General features: G+C 36.7%; 1 protein-coding gene and 1 long non-coding RNA gene across 6 annotated transcripts in view; one reads left to right on the forward strand and one right to left on the reverse strand.

The window, feature by feature from the left end:
- Kcnt2 (potassium sodium-activated channel subfamily T member 2) overlaps nucleotides 1-17,121 on the forward strand; it is a 354,847-nt gene that overhangs the window by 81,922 nt on the left and 255,804 nt on the right. The gene's annotated exons all lie outside the window — the stretch shown is intronic.
- LOC121821281 (uncharacterized) overlaps nucleotides 1-17,121 on the reverse strand; it is a 156,059-nt gene that overhangs the window by 75,361 nt on the left and 63,577 nt on the right. For 3 of the 4 annotated variants that reach the window (XR_013043309.1, XR_013043311.1, XR_013043310.1), the window contains exon 3: nucleotides 14,097-14,328. This is a non-coding gene — a long non-coding RNA (uncharacterized LOC121821281). Of the gene's footprint in view, nucleotides 1-4,081; nucleotides 5,247-14,096; nucleotides 14,329-17,121 lie in introns of those variants that run through there. The other variant, XR_013043312.1, reaches the window with a different exon arrangement.

Raw genomic sequence — 17,121 nt, forward strand, 5'->3', positions numbered from 1 at the left:
AGCTTTAGTTCCTGGTCCTCACACCTGATATACCTTTCTGCCATCACTTCCTGGGATTAAAGGCTCTCTTCCTGGGACTAAAGGCGTGAGTCACCATGCCTGGCTATTTCCAGTGTGGCTTTAAACTCACGGAGATCTGGATGGATCTCTGCCTCCCAAGGATTAAAGGCGTGTGTGCCACCATTTTCTGGCCTCTATATCTAGTGGCTGTTCTGTTCTCTGACCCCATATAAGTTTATTAGGGTGCACAATATTTTGGGGAACACAATATCACCACAAGGAATCTTGCTGTTACACACAGTCTTGAGAAGACCTAAAGTTGTGCTTTGCTGGAAAGCTGCAGCACACAGGTAACCTACCCTCTGCTTTACAATACATATGTAGGTGCAAAGCAATGCATACATTGGACTATGTTAGCCTTAATAATCAGTCACTGTAACTGGAACTTTCTCTTCCACCCACCAGTTCCTGAGTAACCATTCAGAGGGTTAATACTAATTATAAATTCTTGGCCGGTGGCTCAGGCTTACTACTAGCTAGCTCTTATATTTAAATTAACCGATTTCTATTAATCAAGAAATTGCCATGTGGCTGTGGCATTACCTGTCTGCTGGCATGTTGTTCCTTGGGCAGCTGGATGGTGTCTCCCAGACTCCTCCATTCTTTTCCTGTATTGGATTTCCTGCTTGGCTCTATCCAGCCTTGCCATAGGACAAAACAGCTTTATTTATTAACCAATGGGATCAGCCCATATTCACAATATACAGAAAGACATCACACAGCATATCACTTTAGCTAATAACTTTAAAATACATTTATTTTTTAAATGTCTATTTAGTATGTATGAGTGGTTCACAGCATATATATTTGAAAGTGTGTGTGTGTGTGTGTGTGTGTGTGTGTGTGTGTGTGTATGTATGTATGTTTCCCTGGTGTATATTGAGGTTAGAAGAGGACATTGGCTACTCTGGAACCTGAGTGAGCCACCATATGGGTGCTGGTAACTGAACACAGATCTTCTGCAAGAGGAACAAATGTTCTTAACTGCTGAACCATCTTTTTAGCCCCTGACAATATAGCTTTCATTCCCTCCATCATTTATATCATCCTTAGTTAGCCAAGGAAAAGAATGGCTTTCAATGCTGACACAGTAAAGGTATGGGTGCTAGTTTGAATATTTGTTTTGAGTTTAAGTTTTTGTTTTCTTCTGGAAGAGGTAAATTTACATAGGAGGAAGCAGTCTTTTTGAAATTATACAGCTGAAACATGATCTGAACTCCTTGGGTTCATGGCAGGTCATATAAAAGATTTATGGTTTTGCCTTTGGATTATAAGGGATCAACTCAATTATCATAGAATAGAACAAAATAGGATGTTATAATTCAAATGTCCCTTTATAGATGGCAAAGTTAATAAAGAGAGTAGAAATAAATAACATCTATGCAACAGAGAACATTAAACTTACTTAAAAGTTTCATGAGTGTTCTTGATGAGTTACTGGAATATACTGCTACAATTTATCTTTTTTCAATGGCAGATCAAACCGATTTTCCCCTTCTCAGCAGATACTTTCTTTTTATGTAAATTAATAAATATATTGCATATACAATTTTGCTAAGAACTATAAAAATTCAAGGACAAATATAAAAATAACATGATCTCATGGTTTCTATAGGTATACAATTTATCTTAATGGTTTTTATTGGTTTGTATTATAACCTGGAGCTTGGAAATGTTTAGAAGTTCTAGTCCTTTAAGACTAAAACATGAACTTGGCTGTTGAATCGTTTTCTGTTGTGGAATATTAGTTTAAGATGTGTTACATTCATTTATGCTGTGGAATATTTGTTTAATGGTGCAAAAATATGTTGCATTCTTTTATGTTAACATTTGTTTAACTCTGTGAAGCTGTGTTACTTTGCCTGTCTAAACCACCTGATTGGTCTAATAAAGAGCTGAACAGTCAATAGCTAGGCAGGAGAAAGAATAGCCAGAGCTATCAGGCCGAGAGAATAAACAGGAGGAGAAAGCCAATCTCTGGAGAAGAAGAGGAGGAATCAGAAAAGGAGAAGGAGAGGAGGGCTCCAGGGGCCAGCCACACAACTAGCCATAGAATTAGAAGGAAGGAAAGGTATATAAAATAATGAAAGGTAAAGGACCAGAGACAAAAGGTAGATGGGATAATTTAAGTTAAGAAAAACTGGCTAAAAATAATCAAACTAAGGCCCAGCATTTGTAAGTAAGAATAAGTCTGTGTATTTATTTGGGAGCTGGGTGGCAGGCCCCCAAAGAGTGAAAAAAAAATCAACAACTACAGTTACTACAGTTTTCCTGGTGTTCTGGAAACTCAAGTCATGCCCAACTAAATGACATGATTTCCTTTCTCTCTTCCTTGCTTGGCCACCGCTGATGTTTATATACTAGTCAGAGTCAGAATGAGACAGTCCTGGTAGCATTTAGTCTGCAAAAACGCTGATGTTTTTTTAATGGACTTACTTAAGTCTTAGGTAAGAATATTTTTGTTGCTCTTTTTTTGTAATCCCAGGGCAATAAATAAGCATCAACCCTTGACAAGGCATCTTATTTTAAGAGGAAAAGGTCTTATGAAGACTTTACTCAGTAATAGTAATACCTTACTATAGTGTTGACCAAAGGCTACTAAAACACACATTCTAGTGTCTTGGTAGGTACACATAATCAAAGCAATGAGTTTTATAGGTGAGTCCACTTAGACTACTAAGTTCTGGGAAATAATATTTTCATAGTCTCTTCTTCATTTCTACCAGCATACGTCTTAGTGCTCTTACATCTCATTGCTGTAATACTGGATTCTGTCATTATCTCATAGGGACTCAGTGACAAATGGCCCAAGATGTAGGCACTCTGCTCTAGAGTTCTTTTAAGCCTTTTAATAAATTTGCTATAAGTTGTCAGCTCATGGATACCATTGTGTATCCTTACTGAAAGCTCATTTGTTTTGAGGTAAAGTTTTATCAGTGTGTGTAATAATATTGTTTGTAAGACTATCAGAGTGATGAAGATATGGGAAAAAAACACCCATAAACTGAGAAGATCTTATATGCCTGCTCCATATGTTCATATCAGTATTAGAATATAAGTATCACTACACCATTTTACTTAGAGAATCTGTGAACACGTTGGTGCATTTGGAACTCCACTGTTATACCATTTTCTACCCCAAATGGAATACTAGTCCTCGTGGTTATGAGGTTTGATCCCTATCTGTTCCTCCATTTTTCTATTCCTTGTCATTCTCAGAGGGTGTCTCATCCTTTTGTAGGCTTGTGAAGGGCTTTTTACTGTAAGAATTTTTTCTCTTTTCTCTGATGGGATTGGGAGAAAAACACGGTTCCATCTCAGTTGAGTAGAAGAAAATGTCCCCCAGACAGCGGTAGATGGCAAAGCTTCTGTGTTACATTTGTTAATAGAATTAATAACTTCCAAGGAGACTCAGCTGAACAAAATTCATGAGACTATTAGATGGTATGGTCTCTCCTCTCAGCAATGAAACAAGAACAGATGTTTTGTGAAATAGATATTTGTATTCAGAGAATGATTTTGAGGCGATAGACATTTTGAGACACAGATTTATCTTTAATCTTTGTAATGTTGACGTTACTAAGTCAAATACTAGGCAGAAATGTGTATTGTCTGTCTCAGCTACTTTTCTTGCTTCAACAAAATACCTGATAATATAGGAAATCAAGGAGGGAAATGTTTGTGTGCTCACAGGTTGAGAGTTCTGTCCATGTTGGCAGAGAAGCCCTGGTGGTAGGAGATTGTGGTAACTCCTTATTGCATCAGCAGTCAGGAAACAGAAAGAAATTCCCCGTCTCTTGTTTCTCAATTTAGGACCTAGCCCACAGAATGGTCCTGCTCACATTTATTCTGGATCTTTTCTTAACAATTAATCCAATCAGGTAATCCCTCATAAACATGCTTAGAGGCTAACCTTATCTAGATCATTTCTCCTTCTTGGAGGTTGTCTACTCAGTGATTTCTTGATGCTCTCAAGTTAACAATTGATATAAACCACAGCATGTCTTTTTTATGTTTTATTTTAATTGCATAAACATTATATTGACATTGTAGTACAGAAGGAATTTAACTACAGAAGCATTTTAACTTTCCAAATTCTAAAAGGACAAATTTTTCTGCATATGAATTTGTGACTTACCAAAACAGGTCTACACTATAACAGTATTTGATAACCTATTTTTTGTTTATTAGTTTTTCATTTCATAAGATATTTCCAATGTTATTTGTGATTGCAATACTCTAACACACTGTTGAGCTGCCAAAAAAATGTAACTAGTATTATATTACTGAAAAATTACATTTTTTCCATTTTCAGTCAAAACAAAACTTCAAAAAATTTCTATGCAGCTTTGCATCAATGTTTTCATATAAATTTTAAATAGCTTACTAACATTCAGTTCTCACTTTATGTGGCTTGTATTCATCACATTCTGCATTGTATGCATTTTCTTATTATTTACCTATAATTTATTCAGGTATTTATAAGAACATGTATACATTTCTTACTTTAGTATTGTACCATTTTGATATTTTCACAGGAGATTCCCTACTTACTGAGCCCTTAAAGCCTCAGCTGTTCAGTAGGTTGGATTTGAGATATAAATGCTACATTTTTTTCTGAAATTGTGAAGCTTGTGGTTAACAGACAGCTCAGTAGTATCAGACTTTCTTAAAATTAACCTCTGATTTTGCTTACCAAAGAGAAAAGTCACAGGTCACATTTTCTGAAACAAATGTTATATTCTGTATTTTTATCACCAACAGTATTGAGACCGAACAGACCTAAATAACAGATTTTGAGAAAGAAGCAAAGAAGAATACTGTGAGAATTTATTTGCTATTAATGAATACACAGTGCTCTGTAAAATAATCATGTTAACCAGCACACTGGCCTTCCTGCATCATCAACATTTCCTTAATAGTCTGTCAAGCAATGCTGAATCAAAGATAGCATTAAAGAAACTAGACTCAGCTGCTAAGCCTGAAATGTTTACACCCTACAAACATCCTTAAAAAGAATAATGATAGAGCTCAAGCCTTGGTTTCTTTGATCATATTCCTGGATGCAAGGCGTTTGTGGCTGGAAATTTCTCTTTCTAGAGCAATACCTGAGAAGATTATGTCTCCAAAGCTAGTTCCTTGTGGATCTACATTTGTGCCTTTCCCACGACTGCAGTCATCCATACCTGAGTCAAGAAAAAGGTAATGTAGGGTAAGCTGTCAATACCAAGGATTGAAATGGTGAAAACAGTCTTTGAATGTTTTTGTTGACATGGCTAAAGCTATAATTACTTGTTCTTTTCTTGTTTATTTCTCCAAGACAGAGCGTGCTTTTAGTGATGTTCAGATTTAGTGAATTCATTTTGCCTGATTTATTTATTATGATGATGAGCAAGACATAATTTCTCTCCTAACACTCTCTTCAGCATTAGTACTAATTCCAGCAGCATATTTTTGAGACGCTGAAAAATAATTGACTACATAAGATGCTCCAATTTTAAATCATTGTCAGATTACTATGATTTGACAATGTATCCTTTCTATAGCACTATTATTTAAATGGAAGGTATTTACAACATGTTTCTTTCAGCATTTGCTCTATATACTGTTCAGTCTCATTATCTATGTTAATGTCCAGACTCAAGTTAAATACTTAATAGCAACGAAAGTGTAAAACTGAAGGTTGTGCGAGAGTTGGGTGCATCAGCTTCTGATTTTTTTCTCCTCTTCAGTGGTTTGTGTAGGGTTCTTTGAAAATATCTGCCTCTACTTCTTTTATCAGAGCTTTTTGGGCTGGTCTGCCAGTATTGCGGATGCAACTGTTTCGGATACATTGATGTCATCCATCAAGGGAATCAGTCTACGTAATAAGCAGGGGAAGTGCTAACTAATTTTTATTAATGACAAACAGTGATGAGAGAAAGAAACCCGCACTGAGGTCAAATTCTGTAATCCACAGTTGTGTGGTTCATGATAAACATTTTAAAACTCAAACTCATCTCCTTTGTGTGAGCTATGGTAAGGGGGCATTTGGGTGATGGTCCGTAGTGAGTAAAGGTTTATTGCATTTCTTATTGCTTCTCTGTCAACAGCACCTATGTTGGCTTATCTATCACTGGCAAAGAGATTGCAAAGCTACTGTTTCTATCTGATACTCATTTGAACACTTAGGTTGACTTATCTATCACTGGCAAAGAGATTCCAGGGCTGCCGTTTCTATCTGATACTCGTTTGAACACTTCTAAAAGACAGGATGAAGGGAAATCACACATAATTTGTTTTGCTATTAAATTCTGGTCACAGGAAGTCAGAATAAAAAAAATCAGTATCTAAAGGTCTTATTTTTAATCTGTACGTACTTAGGGCAACTGTGCATTGTAACATTATGGGTTAATTGTTTCTTTGGAGTGATTCTACATCTGACTATGACTTCCTAGAAAATGCTAACTTATATAGAGTCCAACAGCTTTCATTTTATGGTATAACTGTATTTCATTGTATACAATGAGCCCAGCACTGGTAAAATATGAAAATTAGGAAATTAAAAATGATACAGAATTCCTTCCTTCCTTTTGCTTTCCTTCTTTATTCCTGCCCCCTCTGTCCCTCCCTCCCTTCTTTCCTTCCTTCTTTCTTTTCTCTTTTAAGGTTAAATGCATTTGATTTTAATCCAGAAGCATGTGTGATAGACCTGAATGTTGTGTATAGGCCGTTATGAAAACTATGATCAGCCACATGATGGCTCTCAGACGACTAATAATCATTAGATTTTTTATTATTGTTGTTGAAGTTTTTATAAGTTGGTAATTGGAGCCCTGTTGAAGCTAAACAAGTTGGAAAGTCAGGGTACAGTCAAATGATAGAATAAATGTACGGCATAAGCAGGAGGCATGATGTCAGATTCAGATACATGAATCCTTCCCTTTGTCGCATCCATTCACGTCTCTTGCTAGGTCCGAGCTTCATTTGCCCATTTATAACAAAATCTCACTCTAAAGACCCTGTTATGAGGATACCTGCACATTTCATATCTAGTATTTACACAAGTCAATATACTAAATGAGATGTGAACTTTCCAGATGGCTTTCTGTTTAAAAGTTGCACTCTTATTAGACCCTGGCTCAATCTTTATTAGCAATGTGATCTTAGGCAATTAGTTGAAATTTCCAAGCCTGCCCTGTCTCTTGGTTATGAGGAGAGTCATCTGAACCCAGAGAAGTTCTACAGTGTTGAGTGTACTACAGTGTTGAGTCTACTCACATGTGTCAGGCATGTAATTAACAACTATATGCTAAACTGGGTCCCTAAAATAGTATGGCCAGCTAATATGTGAATATATTTTGAAAATGATAGATTCAGTTGATAATTAAATATTTTTCATACTGTTAATTTTAGTTATTTTGGATTTCCCTTTTATTTTAATGTAAAGGTATATGTGTTCTTAATTTGTACTCCCATATATATTTTTAATTTATGTGTTTAGGAGGAAACGAATGGATGAGGTAATCATTGAAGATTCAGGAATAGAGAAAATTTCTTTAGTTTCATTACTTTTAAATTGCCCCTTTCCATGGCATTTGATGTAGAAGACAAAAGAAATAAATATCCGTTTTAAATGTGCTGGTCACAGTAAAAAAATGAATTCACCTCTGTGTTTTGTTTAAAATATTTTTGCATGAATTATATTTCTTCATGTGCTCTGACAGATTTGTTCCATATTAAACTATTCAAACTAATTATAGTTTTAAAAAGTCACAACTTTGTATTTTCTGTTTAAATTACTGCTTTCACACAAGTAAGCATATATTTTTCCTACACTAGAAATATGGGCTCCTTTCAAAGAGCTCACACTGAACTGCCAGCAGAATGATGCTTTCCTATTAATATTCTGCTCCATGAAAGAGATTCAAGCAGCTTTTAAAGTACTTGAGACTGTAAAGATAATGGCCTCACTTTTGGAAAATTCATTTGATTATTAATATCATTCAGTTTACATCACTCTCTTTTGCAAGCTAGTGCCACCCTGCATGTGTGAATAATTCACACCTATTTCAGGTGTTTCTGCCCAGTGTTATGGTGCTGTGATCACCTTCTGCCTTTGTCCTGCTTACAATCATGTTGTCAACTGCTGTCAAAAATGCTGCATTCTTTTCTATTATAATGAAGACAGCTTGCTGTTTCTAAGGCTCTTTTGCTAAGAGGCACGGATTGGAGAGTGAACACACCAAGCATGAATTAAAAGAGCAAGATCCAGACTATGATTTGTGTTGGCAATGTATAAGGATGAGAAAAGAGCATATCGGATTAAACAAACAGAAACACACAGCAGGTCATGGTGAGGAGGATTTTGCAGACACTGTCTTGCTTTGCTTAAGGACAGTTACATTCTGAGAAGTTTATTGTCATGCAGATTTTGTCATCTTTTAAACATCCTGAGAGTATACTTACACAAACAAATATAACCACATGCATAACTAGGCAATATGATCTTATACTGTCATTGGCCAATCCATTGTTGTTTACAGTATATAAAATAGGAGCATATATCATACCCAGTTAAAATGTTCAATATAATCCCATATATTGATTGTGAGCTGTATATAAAAAAAAAGAGCATGTATTACACTCAGTTAAAATGTTCACATACGATCACATATATTCATTCATACTGGAGTCACCCATGGCATAGTAAAACAAATATTTTACCTAACAGTGTGAATTGTTGTGTGTCTTTAGTATAAACAAAACTGATTTGCACTAAGTGTCATGAACATTTACAACACTGACATTAAATGATGCAGTGGTCCTTTGGCTGTCTCACTTGCCGCCCTTATAGAAGAATGGAAAAGCCACAAACTACAATGCTCATGGTAACACGGTTTGCTGAATCTCGATTTTAGTTTCCTTGGTAACTCTGTTGTCCCTCCCTTGTTGCTCTTCACCTTCTTTCCTTTCTACACCTTTCTCTTTCTCTTCTCCTTCCGGGTCCCCTTCACTTCCCTTCAGAGGCTCATACTGTCTCCGAAATCCTGGCTTCCAGTGACCTTTCTTGTTTTTGTCCCTTCAGTGCTTGAGATTGTAGGGACTATCACGTGCTGATGATAATTCGTGGTCATTTCTCCAGAACTCTACATTTCCCCCCTTTCTTCTTAGTCCACATGCCTGACCGGCTACCTCCACACAGTCCTCACTTACACACACAAGTGGAGACTGAAGGTGTGAGCAAGACTATCCTTTGCTTCAAAAATCATTTAAAACGCATATAAATTTACCTTTGGGTTGTGTGTATAAGTGGTATAGGCAACCCCAAGGCTCTTTGTTTAAAATCAAATTCTAACGTCAAGATAGCTCATTCTTTCTGAAAATTTCACAAAAAAATATCGAGTCTGGAATAAAAAAGATTCTAAAATTTTCAGCTAAGGTACACTAAATCTATCTTTAAATATAACATTACTTATACATAATTTTAATGTATGATTTATTTAATTGTTGAGTAAATATTCATATAGTAATTATTCTGAAAGTATCAGGAAAATAATTATTTCTATATAGTGCTTCTCTTACACAGAAGAATTTGTTATTGATTGATTGGGTGGATTGTTGAAAATACTGAAGGAAATTTTTTTTATTTGGGAATTCTAAATAAGGTCCAATCTGAAAATGAGATAGATGGAAATTATTGAATATCTAGAAGATGTAGTAAATTGTGAACTATGTTTTAACACTGTGAGTATCAATATAAACATGACTAAAATAAATTTTATATGGCAAATTTCAGTCTACATACAGCAAAGTAACTTGTTTGAAGAGTTATTAATAAGTTTGTCTGGCCCTGTGTTGGGTTCTGAAAAGATAAACAAAATGAACAAAATTGACAGTTCCTGCCCTAATAATTTTAGATCCAAATTCAACCATACTGGCAGATTTGGAGGGACCCAGCAAGAAACATGCCCTCAGATCAACTCCTGATGAGGCTCAAAGTTGGATGTTATTAGTGTTGCATTCCATCTGCTAGCTTCCTGTCTATTTCAGTCTATTTTTGCTCATTATTTTTGTAAATCTAAGTTAAGCTGTCTCTACTTTGCTCAAAGAATGTATATACTTTCAATATACAAATGACCAAATTTCTAATCACACACACACACACACACACACACACACACACACACACACACACACACGATCAGAACATATTTTTCTTCATAGATTTTTCTTTGCTCTAAAGCCCATGGTGTAGTTCCACATGAAGGATGTGGATCATAAAAAATATTATCATAATATATTATAATACTGGAGGAGAATATGGAGTACTAAACAAATATACACAAATGTAAAGTAAATCATTGATGAGGAAAGTTCCAGTGACAAAGATGGATGAGAACTCAAGGGAACAAGAAGGACTTGAAGAAAAGTAGATGGAAGCTGTGTTAAAAAGAGATACATGCTTTTCTCAATGTTGGACTGAATAATTTCTATAGGGAATTTGTATAATAATTCTGTAGTTGAAAATAAAGCTGTGTGCTAGAATATTTGTTTATCTATAACACAGCAAATCAGAAGCATGCATTCTCCAATTTAAAAAAAAAATGTGTTCTCTTTTTTGGAAGAAGGTTATTTGGGAGTTTCTGTTTCTCAGCATTGATGCCAGATGGCAGTGTCCACAGATTGTCAGCCTTGCATGCTGATAGTTGTCAACTTTGGATGCTAACAGGGTTTTAGATGTAAGTACTACAGAATTTAACTTTTAATTCCATCTATACTGCGGGCATACACTGTGTTCCAGGCACTGGCCGTACACTTATAAGGAGACTGTTGGATGGGTATTTCTTTCAGGGCACTTGCTGTTTAATGGGACTTTAAGCAAGTACACAGTGGTTTACCTTACTGTCACTTAAACCAATTCTGAATGTTTATTGTATCCTAGATTCCATAATGGAAATAGAGGAAAGGAAGATATTGAGCATAGAAAATGAGGAGACAGATCAGTGTACCTCCCTCATGGGAAAAATACGATGGATAGTTTTTTGTTCTTTCATGTACCTTCTCCCATGTCATTGACATCCCTCATAGTCCAGACGCAATGTGGTATTTTTTTTTTTTTTTTGCAATTATGTCTAATCCAAGGTCATGCCTTACACTGAATGACACTGTACACCGCTGTGATTTCACTGATGTGCCCTCAGTATATTGCCATGATTTTTGTAGATTGATGCTTGGGTGAAGCTTCAGCTGGGTTCAATATTTCCAATTTCACTTGAAGTTTTGCCTTTTCTGTGCCTTCTGCTGAAAATAAATCTTTGTTTGAAGGCAAGTTTAAACATCTTTATGTCTCCATTGCTGCTCTTGGTGAACCTTGTCAAAAATATTGATTTTGCTCTTTTTCTTGCTGCTGCTTCTACTAAATGATGCTTACTACTCAAAGAGCCTTGGAGAGTCATGCTGATATGTACTCTAGTGAAAGGAGGTTTGCTTGGATGATTTTTTTGAAGCATAAGGATGCATTTGACTTCAGCCTACATAAGAAGGCACTTCAGAAATGAAAACCAGGAATATAGTTACATTTGGATGTGTTGGCTTGAAAATGTCCACTAGAGAGCCAAGTAGAAAAACTGAGTAGGCAGTTGAATACATAAAATGGGAGCAGAGACTGGGCTGGAAATAAAAATGTTTGCAATCCAGGGATATATCCGGGAAATACATTTTGAGTTTAACTATAAAAGGGAACTTATTTTTAGTAATATAAGAGAATGGATCAACCCAGGATATTCAAGAGCAACCCCAAGGGTTTGAAAAATGCCATTAAAAAATGGGAACACTTTCAGGTCAAGTAAGGAGAGTGGCTTAAAGAGAAAGAAGTGAATAACTGTGCCTATTGTTACTAAGACAAGCAGAAGACAGCTGCAGCTTGGCTTCTGCCCTGTGACAAGTACAGTTAAATGGTCCCTTGACCTCTGTGGGTTCAGCAGAGACAGAAGAGCCTTAACAGAGACTAATGAGTCAACAATTAGTCATGTAAGCTATCCTATGCACAAGTGCTTGGGACAGAGTTGTGCTCCCTTCCCAATACACATGCTGAAACCCTAAATCCCAATACGACAAAATTTGACTGTATTCAGATAAATACCTTAGAAAGGTGATCAAATTAAAATGAAGCTATAATCCAGTATTATAAGAAGAAGGAAGTTGAACGAATGGAAAGAGGCCAGTGTGCCATCACTGTGCAGTTCTGCTTACTTCCTGGCCATGACTCTGACCAGGTATTCTTTAGGTCTCATCAGCAACTCTGCATCATGATGGCCATGGCATTCCACAGCTGGAGAAAACAGACCTACTATAACATTTTTGTATCTCTGAATTCATCCTCTCTTATCCTGTCCCTTTGTATCCTGTTCTGTGTTTAAAGGGTTCCCTTACAAAAGATATGTTTCAATGTGTGTGTGTGTGTGTGTGTGTGTGTGTGTGTGTGTGTGTGTGTGTGTGTGTGTTGTGTTGTGTTGTGTTTATTCAATTTATTTGACTGTTTTAGCTGTTACTTTTGAGAGGGCATGTCAGAGGCAGAAGGTCTGTTTGGTAAAGCAGGTTTCTTTTATTTATATGTCTTAGTTCAGTCAAAGCCTATGATTTGCTTTCTTGCTAGGTCTACTTCATGGCCATGCCATGCCTTAAGCCAAGAAAATAGATCCTCTTCAACACATTTTTCTCTGAGTGGATTCTTAACGCCCCCCCATTCCTTCCTATCCTGTTCTGTTCTGTCTCACTTTTGGTAAATGAAGTATCCATTGACATCACAGACAATCTATTGAATGGTAAGTGTGAGTCTTCCTGGTTGAATTCTCTAGATGCAGATCCTAACAGAGTGGGGGTGCTGGGTTATCCTGAAAAAAATATGACCAGGCAGCATAGCCCTTTGTAGCTGAGGTGAGCCTTGGAATACCTGACAACTGGGGATTTCCCCACTAATAAAGGAGGAGTGTATGCCACATTTCCATGTCTATTTATATTATGGCTCACATCTGAGAAGGCTGAGGCACTTTGTTTACATTCTGTGTTGTATCTGTGATATTTCTGGGTACTGTTATATCTGTATATAAACTATATCTGCAGAATTCCCCAAATAACTTTTGAAGTATGGTAATAAATCGCATTGTCTATTTAGCTATGTTTTGCAGTTATAAATTATGTGAGCACCGAATCCTCACTTTTAGACCATGAGGGAGCACTGGACAAACTCTGGAGCTGGATTCAGAGTTAGTTGGGAGTTGTCTGACAGTCCTAGGAATGGAGTCTGGATCCCATGCAAGAGCACTCTTAGCCATCCAGTCATTACTCCAGCTCCACTTTTCTCTCTTTGTCCTCTGTGTTTTGCAATTCAGAAAATACCTTGTTTGTTGTTGTCTGATTTCACACAAACTTGGTGATTCCTTAGTATTTGGTTCACTACCAAATTCTTGTGAGTGCTGAAGATTTCATTTTTGAGCTTATATAGAAGATTCTTTTTATGACGTGTTCTGGAGTGCTGCCATATCCCTCATTTAAAAAAGGGGGAGCAGGTATTAGAAATGTTTATTTTGAAAAAAAAAAACCAGTGTAAACTTCAGCTAATGCTGTACCACAATCACAGATCACACAAAACAAAATATCAAAGTACAACAACAACAACAACAACAAAAAACCCAGAAAACAACAGCAACCGCAACAAAAACCCCAACCAGATATGAAATCAAAGCATCAACAACCCCCATGGACCTAGCAACTTCCAGTTAGTGACAGTGTTAGAATTCAGGGCTAACAGGGAAGAGTGGATGGCTGCTTGCCAATACAGTGATATTTAGAAGGAAAGGCGCTGCTTTAGGTGGGCAGGGAGAAGGGCAACAACTCCCAGAGAAAACAAAATAAGGGGATTCCCTTGTACAGGAAAAAGAGGATGCTAGAATTATCCTCATCTCAGCTTGTTCAGAGCCTAGACTATGAATTTGTTTGCCTTGAAGCTCTGTTGTGCATCCTTTACCTGCTCCTGTGTACGAAGGCATACTCACTTATGATGGTGAATTAGATGACTGGGGGGTTCTTCTCAAGCTTGGTTGACGCAATGGTGCTCATGTTACCCATAATAATTTAGTCGAAGATTTGCTCGCTGTTGTTGGGTTCCACCCTGGAATTCATTTGGTGCAGCTTCTAGTGGCCGGTTGCTATGGCATCCTTCATGTCAGCTTTGTTCTCTGTGTGCTCAGAGATTTTTCATAAAGTAGTCAGGAATTCTTGTTATGTCTAAAAGCACAGAATGGTTCTTATAGTAACTTCAAGTTGGTGCCGTACTCTATTCACTATTCTGTGAATAGTTTCATTGATTTAATTCACTGATTTCATCATTTATTAAGAAACAGATTAATTACATGTAGCTGCATGTTGACACTCCAATGGACATATTCTTTATAAATGGCACACATGTAAGTCTGGGTTCCTGTATTATCCTCCCTGGTTTCCCTTCTAGATGTCATTACTCTGCTGTTTTTCCTTCTCTTGCTATAAAAAAATTAACAGATATACAAGTTTCCTAGAGTAACTTATTTGATTTTAAATAGTTTTCCACTTTATTACACTGGAGAACAAGTGACATTCAGTGTTAAACTTGCATCTTTCCTTCAGCATCACGTTACAAAAAAAACCTTTTTCTACTGTCGCACACAGCCATAAGTATTAATTTCTGCTCTAACATTCCATTGTATGATTGTGTTACCACACCTCCATTTCTGTGTCTGGATATTTAAATCTATTTGTCTCATTTACTATCAATTAGTGCCTGTGAGAACATTTTGTTCCCACATCATACCACTTTCCCTCTGGCACTTTTCTAAGATTCAAATGGCTAGATAGTAAGTATTACTAGATACCAGATTGTTTGCAGAAATGATTTCACTAACGTATTATTCACTGTCAAGTAGTAAAACCTCCTTTGATTCCCATCTTTAAAGTTTGGTGTGTGTGTGTGTGTGTGTGTGTGTGTGTGTGTGTGTGTGTGTGTGTGTGTGTATGTGTGTGTGTGTAAAGTGAAGTTCCCGGAAAAAAATGCCACATGTATATTGAGATTCTACAAAGGTAGTGGCTGAGTAGAATTTTGTAAATATGGAAAGTCAGAAAGGTTGCAGACCCAGAGCCAAAATGATCTTGGACTACCTCTAGTGTCTTAAAGACCCATTCACCATTCATTGTCCACCTGTGATTGTCTGACTTAAAATCCTTTCATGTATCAGATTAAACCTTTGGAATGGTTTAACAAACAGATCACTAACACACCACAATCCTGAAGCTATGAATGCTGTCTGGTGAGATCTAAAACCTATAGCAGAATTTCCTTGCTTTTCTAGAGAGTGCCTGCCTGACATCCCTTCCAATAGATTTGGTGAACTCAGTGATGTATGGCTTTCGTTATGTGCCTAATTCATCTCATTTAACTGCTGCCACAGCCGAAAAAGTTATTCAGGCAACTTGAGTTCACTCATATTTGTGTCTGCATGAGCTGTCTGCCTTCTTAGATGTGAGAGCTGTATTCTGTATTGATGGCTATTTACTGTAGGCTCATATGGATAGATATTTTGTTACTTCATTATAGTAGTCTTGCTTTCATTTCTTCCTAAAATTTCCAGCTATTTAGTTCTTTGTCTGGGAAGAGACATTTCATATTTCTTGTTGTTGCTATTTTTAATGATCTATTAAAATTATATACATATTCTTATTTTTGATTACTAGCTATTTTTCTCTTTCTAAACAGAATTCTATTTAGAAACTGTTTAAAGTAGAAGAAAATCCCATCATGAAAGTTCCAGGTAGAAAATGGATTTACCAATAAAATGGAATTTTAGAGCAACAAAAGTCTAAAGGGCCACATAACAGAAATATCACCACTGTCACTTTGAAACACATTTAGTAGATGTTCTTGTTAAAAATCAGAGTGCTCATCTGTGCCCACGAGGCAGCTTTGGCAGGATGAACACCTGACATCTCTGCCTTCTTATTTTTTTTCTTTTCTTTTTAACTGTGCTCTCTTGTGTAGCCTTTTATTACTTGTTCATGTTGTATCATGTTTTAAATCCCCTCTTTTAGTCAAATGTTTGTTGTTTTTTTCTTTTATTTTTGAGGTTATAATGTAATTACATCATTTTCATCTTCCCTTCCCTAAAGACAACCTGCTCAGTCTGTGTAACATTACTCTTATGCACGTATTCAGGGCTGGACTTTGATATTGGATAACCAGTTGGAGTGCTTTTGTCTGGAGAAGACTAGTCCTGCTCTCAGCATTGCTCAGTTGCCTGTAGTTCTTTGTGTAGGGTTGAGGTATTATGGGCTTTCCCGCTTTGCTTTAGCGTGTCTGCTATTGTTGTCTTTGTTTAGTTCATGTTTAGGCAATCCTGTTGGTGAGATGTTCTTCATGGGTGTTTAGCTTCTGACATCATTTTTGGTCTCTTCACTTTGGCTGAAGACCAAGACTGAGTCATTGAATTAAATCTTTACTCTTGAGTTGCTTGCATTGCAGGGCATTCCACACCTCAATGGAGGACAGAACCCCTCTCTACTCCATAAGGACAGCTCATCATGAAGATGAGCTGCACCCTCAGCAGAAATAGTCTTTGAAAACTTTGATTCCCTAAACAATAACAAATTCATTGGGCCATCTAGCAGGGCCTGAACCTAGACAGTGTTCAAGGGAGCCATACTCAGCTGATGACGGCTTAATTATACACACCTCATGATCCTTGTTCCAACTCTTCTTGTATTCAAAACCTAAATCTCTTTTCAGACCAAGAGTGACTTGGGGTCATTGGTTCCCAAGTTCCTCCACCTAATGTAATTCCATTGAATAAACATCTCTCTACTTTTCATCATCACTTATCTCTTTAATTGGCATAATGGGTGCAAGTAGCTGAACTAGACCTGATAGAGCAGCTGGAGCCTGGACTTTTATCCTAGAATTCCAGTTATAGTTTGGAAGATTGATATTTACTTTTTATTTATTTTCTTTTATTATTTAAACATTTTAAAATCACTCAATGTGGATTTTCCCCT

The sequence above is a fragment of the Peromyscus maniculatus genome, chromosome 11, assembly GCF_049852395.1.
Source record: "Peromyscus maniculatus bairdii isolate BWxNUB_F1_BW_parent chromosome 11, HU_Pman_BW_mat_3.1, whole genome shotgun sequence".
In the NCBI taxonomy this organism is placed as follows: domain Eukaryota; kingdom Metazoa; phylum Chordata; class Mammalia; order Rodentia; family Cricetidae; genus Peromyscus; species Peromyscus maniculatus.